This window comes from Chlorocebus sabaeus, chromosome 20 (assembly GCF_047675955.1).
Source record: "Chlorocebus sabaeus isolate Y175 chromosome 20, mChlSab1.0.hap1, whole genome shotgun sequence".
NCBI lineage: Eukaryota > Metazoa > Chordata > Mammalia > Primates > Cercopithecidae > Chlorocebus > Chlorocebus sabaeus.
In genome coordinates, this window is record NC_132923.1 from 133,093,965 (window position 1) to 133,107,368 (window position 13,404).

Genomic DNA, 13,404 nt, shown 5'->3' on the forward strand with positions numbered 1-13,404 from the left:
CTATAGGATATGGTCCTGGCTCTTGTGTAAGAATTCTGACTGCACTAACGATGCCTAGGAAGGAAAGGAGTTGTTGTTTTGTAGAAGGGATTGGGATTTGGGAGATTAGCCGGACACGATCAGCAGGGAGAGTAAGTGTGTATTTATGAGAATTATGCTGAGATAGGTAACAGATGAGGAAGAAATTTGGGCTTGACTGAAGTAGTGGGGGCTGTCCGTGAGGCCTTGCAGCAGTACAGCCTAGGTAATTTGCTGAGCCTGATGGGTGTCAGGGTCAGTCTAAGTGAAAGCAAAGAGAGGCTGGGATGAAGGGTGTAAAGGATTAGTAACGAAAAGTATGTTTGAGATCCAGAACAGAATACTGGGTTGTGGAGGGAGGTATTGAGGATAGGAGAGTATATGGGTTTGGCGCTACGGGGTGGATAGGCAAGACAATTTGGTTGATGAGGTACAGATCTTGAACTAACCTGTAAGCCTTGTCTGGTTTTAGGACAGGTAAAATGGGGAAATTGTAAGGGGAATTTACAGGCTTTAAAAGGCCATGCTATAGCAGGCGAGTGGTAACAGGCTTTAATCCTTTTAAAGCGTGCTGTGGGATGGGATATTGGCGTTGAGCAGGGTAAGGGTGATTGGGTTTTAATGGGATAGTAATGGGCATGTGTTTGGTTGCCAGGGAAGGAGTAGAGATGTCCTATACTTGTGGGTTAAGGTGGGGGGATATGAGAGGAAGATGCAAAGGAGGCTTTGAACTGGGGGAAAAGGCAGCAATGAGGTGTGGCTGTAGCCTAGGAATAGTCAGGGAAGCAGATAATTCAGTTAAAATGTCTCGGCCTAATAAGGGAACTGGACAGGTGAGGATAACTAAAAAGGAGTGCATAAAAGAATGTTGTCCAAGTTGGCACTAGAGTTGGGGAATTTTAAGAGGTTTAGAAGCCTGGCCGCCAATACCCACAACAGTTATGGAAGCAAGGAAAACAGGCCCTTGAAAAGAAGGTAATGTGGAGTGAGTAGCCTCCGTATTGATTAAGAAGGGGACGGACTTACCCTCCACTGTAAGAGTTACCCAAAGCGTCTGTGGTGGTCCAGGAGGCTTCTGAGGAGATGCGGCAGCGTCGATCTTCAGCCGCTAAACTGAGAAGGTCTTGTTATGCCCAGACCGTTTATTCCCCGAAGAAGACCACCAGAGTCCAGAGTCAAAGCTAAGCAGCAAGGATCTTTATTACAGGTTCGAACCTGGAACTCTCCCTCGCTCGCGAAACGAGACGGGCAGGAGAGCTCCCCCACTGAGCTCCAAGCAGTGTTATATAGTCTAAGAAAAGTGGGCATAGAATTATTATACAAATCAGATATATGATTGGCTAGTGTTTGAACAAGGCGATTTGGCTAACTATGATTGGTTCCCGCCATTTCTGATATTTCGGTTCAACCTTTGAGGCAGGAGAGCAGGTTTATGGCAGCAATAGTTTATCTTACTTAAAACACATCTTGTGACCTTGCCTCAGAACTTACAAAATTTCTGGTACATGCAGAAAAACAGGTACTCACGAAATCTCTGGTATGTGCAAAACAAAATCTCTGGTATGTGCAAAACAAAATCTCTGGTACGTGCAGAAAAACAGGTACTCACAGAACTTATGAAATCTCTGGTATGTGCAAAGATTAGAGAGCAGAACAAAAGGGTGTAGCGGGGGGTGGGCGAGTACACATCTATCTTTGTGTCCTTTCATTTCCCCCTCGCATAAGTAACTGGATGTCCAATCTTGGATTTCCAGAGTTTTATTATGTAGCCTCACTTTCTGGGTGCAGGAGAGGCTGGTGATGGCTACGGAGGACCATTAGTTGGATGGTATCAAACCTTTCTCTGACAAATTGTAAAATTTTATTTATCACACAGGGGCCTATAGTGAATAGAAGTAGTAAAGACATTAGGGGGCCTAAAAGGGGTGCCAGAAGGGAAAACATTGAAGAGCTCCACCAATTGTTAGCGGCTGTAGTGAATTGTTGCTTTTTCATTTCTAAGCTTAGTTTGTGTAGGCGTTGGACTCTTTCCTCAACTAACCCTGACTCATTTATATAGAAACAGCATTCTTCCCTGAGGAACATACAGGTACCTCCTTTTTCAGCCGTGAGTAAGTCTAAGGCTCTGCGGTTTTGAAGGGTGACTTGTGCTAGGGAGGTGAGCTGCCACTGAAGGGAGGCTAGGGAATAGGCGGAGTCTTCCATAGCAACAGAGAATTGTTGTAACAGCTTGTCGTTTTCTATCATGGAGTGTTGTAGGGCCCCTCCTGCTAACCCCGCTGCGACGACAGAGGTGGTTAAGGATATTCCGGCAATTAGTGGTAGAAAAACTGCTCGTCTATGTCGCGCAGTTTCAGTTGGGGCAGTCCCTGCCCAGCCTATGAACTCTGCCGGAGTTAGCAGGGTCAGTCGGGGGACTAGTGTAACAGGGATGCACAACTGTCCATCAGAGATGCTTTTGGACAGAGTTTTTAACAGAGTCATATTACACCATAAGAACACACCAGGGGGAGCATATATGGGGCTATTAGGGTATGTAGCCGATTGGTTGCAGAAGCTGTTGCTAAGTGCAGAATAACAGTAGGGATATTTCTCTTGGTATGGGTCACGGTACAGGGCCACATCGGGTATTGTGACTGTTCATGAATTAAAATCTGTATAGTTTGTGGGTGGGGAGGAAAGGGGAACAGCGGTTAATGGTGGTCTTCCTAAGGTTGCACACATAAAGCAAGAGGACAGATCGCCTAAACCGGTGAGGTTGGCGAATGCTAGCCCTTCTTGTAATAGGGTTAGCCAGGAGAAGGGCTGCAAGTCTTGTGATAGCTTGGTTTCCTGTCTGTGGATTTGTGTATGGATTAAGGGTTGAATCTGGACTAGACTCCGCCACAAGTACACGTGGCTACTAGGCCAGCTACTACTGGAATCATAGTAGACTGCCCCATGTTGGGGCGATGTCCACCGGGAGTGCCCTGGATCTGTTATTATCCAAGTGTATATGTTAGGAGTCCCTGTCGGGTAGCGAGTCCTGAGGTTAGACTTTCTCGGGTATTCGTCCCATACCCTGGCTGAATGCATTTTACAATAGTGGTATGGGCAACCTGCATTCTGGTGCCACCAATAATTCTTACAATTATATTCAGTCTGATCATATTCAAAACAGATCATGGGTATCCCCGGTTGGGCAATTTGGAACTTAGTGAAATTGAGGTAAATTGGAGTATTGCACCCGGAGGGGGGGCAGTCTGCACTAGCTAGCAGTTTACCCACCTGGGGGGTTTCCCCGGGGTGAGTTTTGTTCTCATAGAGCCAGAACCTCCAGACATAGGGATTAGACGGCGCAGTAGTGAGGAGAGTCAGATGCATAAGGCATAAAAGCATAGGTAAGCTAGACATGGTTACGGCTATGGGGATGACGGTGCAGGGTTAGCTTTAAGGGATTGTTCTTAGCTTTGTCTACAGTCCATGTAACCGGTGCTCCAGACAGCTCGAGAAGGTCGGATGATGGGTCCACTGGCTTGACGTGTGTATAGTGGATCCACGAAGCGATGCCTTCTACCTTGAGAGCGGTGGGAGTAGTTAGGAGTACTTGCAGTGGTCCTTTCCACCGGGGTTGAAGAGTTTCTTGCCGGTGGCGCTTGACTAGGACCCAGTCTCCCGGCTGGAACGGATGGGGTGTCGGCGGAGGTCCTGTTTTGTACAGTTCTCGTAGTCTGGGCCAAATTTCCTGGTGAATTTTCTGTAAGGCTTGTAAGGAGAACAAGAGCTCAGAGACATTTTCAGTTTCAGGTTTGAGTAAGTCATCTTTTAGACTGGGGACCAGGGGTGGGGGTCTGCCATACATGATTTCATATGGTGTGAGGCCCAGTCTGTAAGGAGTATTTCGGGCCCGGAACAGAGCGTAGGGGAGAAGTACTACCCAATTAGCGCCAGTCTCCATGGTCAATTTAGTTAAGGTCTCCTTTAGAGTCCGATTCATCCTTTCTACCTGTCCTGAGCTTTGGGGCCTATAAGCACAATGTAATTTCCAATTTGCCCCAAGAATGGAAGCCAAATCCTGACTTACCTTAGCAATGAAGGCTGGTCCATTGTCTGACCCAATTTGGACGGGAAAGCCATACCTGGGAAGGATTTCTTCCAAAATTTTCTTTGCTACAACCTGAGCAGTTTCTCTCTTAGTTGGGAACGCTTCTGTCCACCCTGAAAAAGTGTCTACAAAGACAAGTAAGTACTGATACCCATATTTTCCAGGCTTTATCTCAGTAAAGTCTATTTCCCAATAGATACCAGGCCTAGTTCCTCTACACCTAATTCCTGCGGCGGTCTGGGTTTGGGGGCAAGCGTTGTTCAGTTGGCAGGCTTTGCAATTTGTTGTGACATCGCTGGCCAGTTCAGCTATGCGCCTGATTCTGAACTTGGCGTGCTTGATTAAGTCTATCATTCCCGGGCACCCAGGTGAGTTGTGCGATGGATGTGTTCCAACACCTGCCGTCCTAATTTCTCTGGCAGGATAGTTTGGTCATTTATATCAGTCCACCACCCATTTTTAACCTGTTTTAGGGGAAGCGTGTCCATCCATTTGCGATCCTGTTCGGTATAGTCGGGAAAACATGGCAAATTTTGCGGGCCAGGATCGGGGAGCTGGAGCGCGAGGAGCTGACTGGGAGCTTTTGCTATGCTCCTTGCGGTTTGGTCGGCTAAGAAGTTGCCTCGAGCAATTGGCGTAGTTGGTTTCTGATGCCCAGGGCAATGTACGATAGCCAATTTCTTTGGTTTCCACAAAGCAGTTAATAGAGCTAGGATCTCTTGCTTGTTTTTTCTTTGCCTTCGGCTGTTAATAGTCCCCTCTCTCTGTAGATGGCCCCATCTATGTGCGCAGTAGCAAAAGCATAGCGGCTATCCGTGTATACTGTTAGTTTTTTCTCTGCCCCTAGGGTGAGGGCCTATGTGAGTGCTATCAGTTTGGCTCTTTGGGCCGATGTCCCTGGAGGCAAGGGTTCTGCCCAGATTACCTCAGTCTCTGATGTTACAGCCGCTCCTGCATACCGCTGGCCTTGGTGGACGTAGCTGCTGCCATCAGTGAACCAGATGAGTTCTGTGTCGGGGAGCGGACGATCTTGCAGGTCCTCTCGCACCCCATGCACCTGAGCCAGTATCTCAGTGCACTCATGGGACAGGGCGTCCAAGTCTGGATTTGGCAGCAGTGAAGCAGGGTTTAAAGAGGTTGGGGGCAGAAAAGTTATTCTGAGGGGGTTTAACAGCAGTCCTTGATAGTGGGTGAGCCGGGCGTTACTCATCCATCGGTCCGGCGGCTGCCGGAGGACGCCTTCAATGGCATGCGGGGTTATAACACGCAACTCTTGCCCCATGATAAGTTTATCAGCGTCTCGGACCATTAGGGCAGTCGCCGCGATTATCCGCAGGCAGGGTGGCCAGCCAGCAGCCACTGAATCTAATTTTTTTGACAAATAGGCAACTGGCCTCTGCCAGGGGCCTAGGTACTGTGTTAACACGGCTTTTGCAACACCCTTACTTTCATCCACGTATAAGTGGAAGGGCTTGGAGACATCAGGGAGCCCCAGCGCGGGAGCTGATAACAAGGCAGTTTTGATTTGTTGAAAGGCCAGCTCAGCCTCTTCTGTCCAATTGAAGGGCTGCCGTTCCTTTGTTGCCTGGTATAGGGGCTTGGCTAACTCAGCAAATCCGGGTATCCATAACCTACAGAACCCTGCCGACCCCAGGAATTCTCTCACTTGCCGTGTCGACTGGGGTCTAGGGATGCGTAGGACTGTTTCCTTTCGGGCTTTGGTTAGCCAGCGTTGCCCCCCTTTTAATAGGTACCCCAGGTAAGTTACCTCCGACTTGCAGATCTGAGCCTTTGTTGCTGAGGCTCGGTAGCCTAGCTCCCCCAGAGTCTTCAAGAGGTCCTCAGTCCCTTGAACACAAGTTTCCGGGGATCTGGCCGCTATTAAGAGATCATCAACATATTGCAAAAGAGTTATTTCAGGGTGTTGCCACCGGTACTCACCCAGATCTTCATGAAGGGCTTCATCGAACAGGGTTGGCGAGTTCTTGAACCCTTGTGGCAGCCTGGTCCATGTTAGCTGACCGTTGATGCCCCTCTCAGGATCCGTCCATTGAAATGCGAAGAGTTCTTGACTTTTGGGAGCCAGAGGAAGGCTGAAGAAAGCATCTTTTAGATCAAGAATGGTATACCACTGTTTTTCGGGATGTAAAGCACTCAGAAGGGTGTATGGGTTGGGCACAGTGGGATGTATGTCCATGACCCTTTTATTAACTTCTCTTAAATCCTGTACTGGCCTGTAGTCCGTACTGCTGGGTTTACGAACAGGTTAACAGTGGAGTATTCCAGGATGAGTGGCAAGCCCGTAGGACTCCCTGGTCTAGGAGTCGGCGGATATGGGGCGTAATTCCTTCTCTTGCCTCCAGGGGCATAGGATATTGCCGAACGCGAACCGGGTCCGTCCCTGGCTTAACTTCCACAAATATGGCAGGTCGATGTTTAGCTAGCCCTAAGCCCCCAGTTTCTGCCCACACTTCAGGGAAACGCTGGCGCCAAGAGTCAATTTCCTGATCGGGGGGCCTTTGCTCTTGATGGAGTCTGTACTCATCTTCTAAGGTGACAGTCAGGATAGATATTGGCCTGTTTTGGGAATCAGTTATCTTGGGCCCTTCTGGCTCAAAGTGGATTTGGGCCCCCATTTTTGTCAGCAAGTCCCTCCCTAGCAGAGGGCAGGGGCTCTCTGGGATGACTAGGAAGGAATGGGAGACTTTTCCCGTTCCTAAGTCTACAGTCCTCTGGGTTGTCCAGGGGTATTTTTTGATGCCTGTGGCCCCGTGCACCCAGGATGTTTTCTTAGACATTTTTCCAATTGGTTTGGTTAGGACTGAGCGTTCCGCCCCAGTATCGACCAAGAAGCGAACTGGGGACCCCTCCACTTGCAAAGTTACCCTGGGTTCGGGGAGGGGGTCCGAACCCCGTTCCCCCAGTCAGAGTCCTGGGTAACGAGTACGGAGGTAGGGTTAGCTGGTCTCCGTTTCTTTGGGCAGTCTTTAATCCAGTGACCACGTTCCTTGCAATAAGCACACTGATCCTTTTCTAATCCTTGCCTAGAGCCTTGCTTTTTCTGCTTTCTGCTTTGGCCATTCCCTGCCTGGGGGAAAGCTGCTACTAAGACTTTGGTCATTTCTTTGGTTGCCTTGAACTGTTTTTCTTCTGGAGTATCCCTATTATTATAAACTCGCTGGGCCATCTGAAGGAGGTCCTGAATCTGCTTTCCCTCTAAACCTTCTAATTTCTGGAGTTTTCTTTTAATATCTGGTGCTGCCTGGTTTACAAAGGACATTACTACTGTAGCCTGATTTTCCGGTGCTTCCGGGTCCATAGGGGTAAACTTTCTGAAAGCTTCCATTAATCTCTCTAAATACACAGTGGGGCTTTCTGTCTTACCTTGTAACACAGAATATACTTTAGCCAAATTGGTGGGCTTGCGAGCTGCAGCCCGGAGACCCGCCATTAGAGTCTGGTGATAAATGAGCAGTCGTCCCCTACCTTCTGCCGTGTTGTAGTCCCATCTGGGCTGGGTCAAAGGAAAAGCTGCGTTAATGAGGTCAGGATTTGCAGTTGGCTGGCCGTCATCTCCTGGAACCAGCTTTCTGGCCTCAACTTGGATTCTTTCCCGCTCCTCCGTTGTGAACAGGATTCGGAGGAGCTGTTGACAGTCATCCCAGGTCGGCTGGTGAGTAAACATGACACTGTCTAACAACGAGGTTAGATCTTTGGGATTATTGGAGAACCGAGCATTTTGGGACTTCCAATTGTATAAATCACTAGTGGAAAAAGGCCAATACATGAGACGGGAGAGCCCGGTATCATCGAGCGATCCTATTTCTCTGAGAGGCAGGGCTACGGTGGAGTCAGGGAGTCGAGAAACTTGGTCCCACAGTACGCGGCCTCGCGTTCGGCTGGCCGGCCCCCCCGTGTTACTTTCGCTCTCGGCTGCTTCCGCTTCTCGGTTTCCCCCTACGGAAGCACCACCCTGGGGGACTGGGTCCTGCGGGATAAGGTGCGGATATGGTGGGGGAAGTGTGGGTTCTAACGTTAGGGGGTCCTGGCTGTCTGGCAGCACAGGGGCCGAGGGAGCAGAGGGAGTCCTTTGTCTTGTAGGTCGCATTACTAGGACCTTGCAGGGCTCAGCGATGAATGGAGTTACCCAGGGCGGTGGGTTTTCCACAAGATCCTGCCACACTAGAATATAAGGAATTTGATCAGGATGTCCTGACTGCCCTGGCAGGAAAATCTTAGTTTTTACCTTAGTAGTAATAGAGAGACAGAAAGTTCCTTCGGAAGGCCACCCTAAGCCGAAAGAGGGCCACTCCGAACGGCAGAAAGTAACTAGCTTTCCCTTCTTTAGTTCTACGCTTAAGTTACGCCCCCAAGCCTTCACATCCTTAAAATTGGTAACAAGGAGTGAGAGCAGCGTGCTCTGGTTGTTGCCCATCTTTGGACTGCTCCTACAAAGAGAAGGAGGGACGAAAATGAGTGTGAAGCAGAGGGGAGTATCTGACAGGTCCGGTCCTGGAAGGGGAAGAAAAGGTTTTATGTTTCGTTTTGGACTTACACTTAACAATAACGGACAGACAGTGAGAAACGATGAGCCTTCGCGAGCGCGTGTCGGACTTCCGACCTGAGTCAGACGGGACAACCAAGGATGGAGGCCCCCAGATGGGCACTGGGGGACGTCTCCCACCAGTCCCGAGTGGCTGTCTTTTAGCGCGTCCGCCAAGACCGTGCCACTTACAAAACAGACCAATACAGATTACAGATTACGGATTTCGCGAAATTTCAGGGAGACAGACAGAGACAAAGACAGAGACAGTGACAAAGCCGGCTTACCTACAGATTAAGATCCATTGACTTGGGGGTCTGGTGGGCTTGGGGGAAATCCCGGATGAGCCCCCATTTGTTATGCCCAGACCGTTTATTCCCCGAAGAAGACCACCAGAGTCCAGAGTCAAAGCTAAGCAGCAAGGATCTTTATTACAGGTTCGAACCTGGAACTCTCCCTCGCTCGCGAAACGAGACGGGCAGGAGAGCTCCCCCACTGAGCTCCGAGCAGTGTTATATAGTCTAAGAAAAGTGGGCATAGAATTATTATACAAATCAGATATATGATTGGCTAGTGTTTGAACAAGGCGATTTGGCTAACTATGATTGGTTCCCACCATTTCTGATATTTCGGTTCAACCTTTGAGGCAGGAGAGCAGGTTTATGGCAGCAATAGTTTATCTTACTTAAAACACATCTTGTGACCTTGCCTCAGAACTTACAAAATTTCTGGTACGTGCAGAAAAACAGGTACTCACAAAATCTCTGGTATGTGCAAAACAAAATCTCTGGTATGTGCAAAACAAAATCTCTGGTACATGCAGAAAAACAGGTACTCACAGAACTTATGAAATCTCTGGTATGTGCAAAGATTAGAGAGCAGAACAAAAGGGTGTAGCGGGGGGGGGGGGGGGCGGGTACACATCTATCTTTGTGTCCTTTCAGTCTGGAAAGGAGTCAGTCAGAGAGCCTTCGGCCAGAGCTCCGGGGGCTCTGGGAGTGGCTGCCTGGCGAGTTGAACAGTCTGATTTCCAGTGGGGTCCTGCTCAGATGGGACACGGCTTAGGAGGAATCCCGGGCTGTGGGCATTCCTTGGCCCAGTGGCCAGATTTCCGGCACTTGTAGCAAGCTCCATGGGGAGGAGGTTCTGGAGGAAGCCCTGGCAGCTGCAGTTCAGGCGTTCGGAGTTGTGTGCTGGAGATGTGACTGGGGTTTGTCTCACAGTGGAGGCAAGGAATTGCAACTCAGAAGTAAGTTGCTACTTGGCTGCCTCTATTATTGTACACCTTGAAGGCGAGGTTCATTAAGTCCTGTTGTGGGGTTTGAGGGCCGGAATTTAATTGTTGGAGCTTTATTTAATGTCAGGAGCAGATTGGGTAATAAAATAAAATGCTTTTTAAGAATAAGACCGCCTTCTGACCTTTCAGGGTCTAGGGCTGAAAAGTGTCTCAGGGTTGCTGCTAAACGTGCCATGAACTGGGCTGGGTTTTTTATATTTGATGAAAAAGAGCCTAAACACTAACTGATTTGGAAGAGGTCGGATAAAGAAAAAGGAACATTAACCTTGACTATGCCTTTAGTTCTAGCCACTTTTTTAAGAGGAAATGTCTGGGCAGGTAGGGGAGGGCTAGTCTCGGAAGGAAACTGTAAGCCAGACCGGGTGTGAGGAGGGGAGGTGATAAAAGGATTACAGGGTGAGGGAGTGGAGGCTGAGGAAAAATTGGGACCTAGCTCGGCCTGGAGAGGAGGGGAGAGGTTGGATGGGTCTGTAGAAAAGGAAGATTAGAAAGACTCAGCAACGCTTGGGGTTGGGGCTAAGGGGACAGGCGGGAGGGAAAAAAGGAAGATTTGGGACGAGTCGCATTGGGAACAGACACTAGGGAGGGACCGATGTGTAAAAGAATGCCTGGACGTCAGGCACCTCAGACTGTTTGCCCATTTTATGATAAGAATTATCTAGATCTTGTAGGATGGAAAAAATCGAAAGTGCCATTTTCTGGCTATTTGGAACTACTGTCGAGTTTGTATTGGGGTTAAGCGGCATTGAAGAAGAAAATAAGGCATTTAGGTTTTAGATCAGGTGTGAGTCAAAGAGGTTTAAGTTCTTGAGAACACAGGTTACGGAGAAGAAGAATGGAGGGTGGAAGGTTGCCCATGGTGAAGGAGGCAAGCCCAGAGAAAAGAGAGTAGAGACACAGAGAGAAGGAGTTCAGGGGTTCTTGCCCTCCAGAAAAGCAGGAAAGGGGTTGGGGAGCAGAAATAAAGTATTGGGGCACAAAAATATGAGGGGGCGCAAAAATAAGAGGTCGGGGTACTTGCCCCTCCCCCAGAAAAGCAGAGAAGGGGTAGAAACAGGGAGGGTCGGGGTTGGGGTGCTTGCCCCTCCCGCAGAAAAGCAGGACTTGCTGCTTAGGGTGAAGGACCAAGGCAGGCGTCCCTGCAGCGTGGTCAGACACCCCTGAAACGTGGGTGAGTAATCAGAGAGGCATCCCTGCAATGATTAAACACCAAGGGAAGGCTGCCTTCTCCAGTCCGTGACCGGCGCCGGTGTTTTGAGTCCACGGATAAAATGTGTCTCCTTTGTCTCTACCAGAAAATGAGAGGAACTGAAATTAAGAGAAGGGAGAGATTGAAGAGTGGCGCCAAGATTGAAAGGAGAAAGAGGTTGAGGGATAGTGAGAGAGGTTGGAGAAGACAGTAAAAAAGGGCCGCTTACCCAATTTAAAATTGGTGAGATGTTCCTTGGGCTGGTTGGTCTAAGGACTAGAGGTCGTAGGTGGATCTTTCTCACGGAGCAAAGAGCAGGAGGACAGGGGATTGATCTCCCAAAGGAAGTCCCCTGATCCGAGTCACAGCACCAAAATGTCATGCGCGTCCGTGTGAAGAGACCACCAAACAGGCTTTGTGTGAGCAATAAAGCTTTTTAATCACCTGGGTGCAGGTGGGCTGAGTCCGAAAAGAGAGTCAGGGAAGGGAGATAAGGGTGGGGCCATTTTATAGGATTTGGGTAGGTAAAGGAAAATTACAGTCAAAGGGGGGTTGTTCTCTGGCGGGCAGGAGTGAGGGTCACAAGGTGCTCAGTGGGGGAGTTTTTGAGCCAGGATGAGCCAGGAAAAGGAATTTCACAAGATAGTATCATTGCTTAAGGCAAGGACCGGCCATTTTCACTTCTTTTGTGGTGGAATGTCATCAGTTAAGGCGAGGCAGGGCATTTGCACTTCTTTTGTGATTCTTCAGTTACTTCAGGCCATCCGGGCTTATAGGAGCAAGTCACAGGGGATGCAATGGCTTGGCTTGGGCTTAGAGGCCTGACACTAATTTTTTATTAAAAATTTTTGTGTTTGTGTTCATGAAGGATATTGGTCTGTAGTTTTTTTTGTAATGGCCTTACCTGGTTTTGGTTTCAAAGAAATGCTTGCCTCACAGACTGAGTCGGGAAGCATTTTCCTCCTTGAGTTTTCTGGAACTGTCTGTGCAGAATAAGAACTGATTCTTAAAACTTTGAAAACCTTTCTTAGCTCCCCAGAATGTACAGAAACAGACCTGGCTCTGGTTTGCTGACCTGGGATCTGGCTTCCTGAGGTAGAAGCTTAGGTCATTGCAACTTATTTTTATCTTAAGCAAAATATTGCAATATTCCATAAAAGGAACTTTGCTTAGGCTCCTAAGTAATAACCTATTTAGGAACTACAGGCTGACAGTTACTTGTGGGAAAGAATTTTTGGAAATGATTCAGGAGATCCTTCCACAAGGCCGCAGATAGGTTTGTGTTGCACAAGCAGGGAAAATTACTTGACATCACTTCCTCTGAAGGTGCCGCCACCTCTAGTGACTTATCTCTTGGCTGATTAGGGACAGGAAGGCTTAAATACAAAATGGGACGTGGCGTTTCTCAAATGGATGTTGACGGCCTCCAAGACATTGATGGTGTCCTTTGAGATCTGTTAAGTTCTCAACAAACAGGTCATAATTTGGCATTTCCATCTGGTAATCTAAAAGAAAGAAACTAGGCACATATTTTGGTCATTTGAATGGAGCCATCTAGACTAGAGATACTGGGACCCAGCCCTGGCTCCCCTCCACGCCCCTACTTCCCACTCAGTGTCTGGGTTCACGGAGCATGCTCAGTTACAGGCCCTGGCTCTCCTCTCCCCAGGTCCCCGCTTGGTACCTGGGTTCACGGAGCACACTCAGTCACAGACCCTGGCTTTCCTCTGCTCCCCAGGTCCCCACTTGGTCCCTATGTTCATGGAGCGTGGTCAGTTACACTTCACAGCCAGTGAATTACACGGCTGTGAAGTGTAACTGAGCCACTTCACAGCCAGCAGAGCCATGTAATTCAGTGACCAAAGCGGTGTCTGTTGACCCACCTGTATCAAGTAATACACTTTCATTGTCTTGGGCTTGTGTTGTGAGTGATGCCCTGAAGCCCAGGAAGGCATCTGCGGCAATTTGAATAGGGAAGCGTGAGGGGGGATCAGAGTCCTCTGCGGGGTCCATGGTCTCCGAAACAACTACGTGGAGGCTGTTGGGGGCACAGATGCTCTGCTGGGGCTGGTTAGTTGCAGCAGAACATCATCTTCACTTCAAAAAAGCATGGATTTGGATTTACTTGGTTTTGTGGTTTTATTCTTAATCTAATACATGATTTTTGGTTTAATAGTTATATAAAAGGAATTGATACCTGATTTTATGTTTATACATAGTTAAGTAGCACTATGTTCAAAATAATTGAAGTCAACACTGGGGAACCATGAGAA

General features: G+C 48.6%; 1 protein-coding gene across 3 annotated transcripts in view; it reads left to right on the forward strand.

The window, feature by feature from the left end:
- Positions 1-13,404, forward strand: part of LOC119619344 (myo-inositol 2-dehydrogenase-like) — a 31,042-nt gene that overhangs the window by 9,137 nt on the left and 8,501 nt on the right. The gene's annotated exons all lie outside the window — the stretch shown is intronic.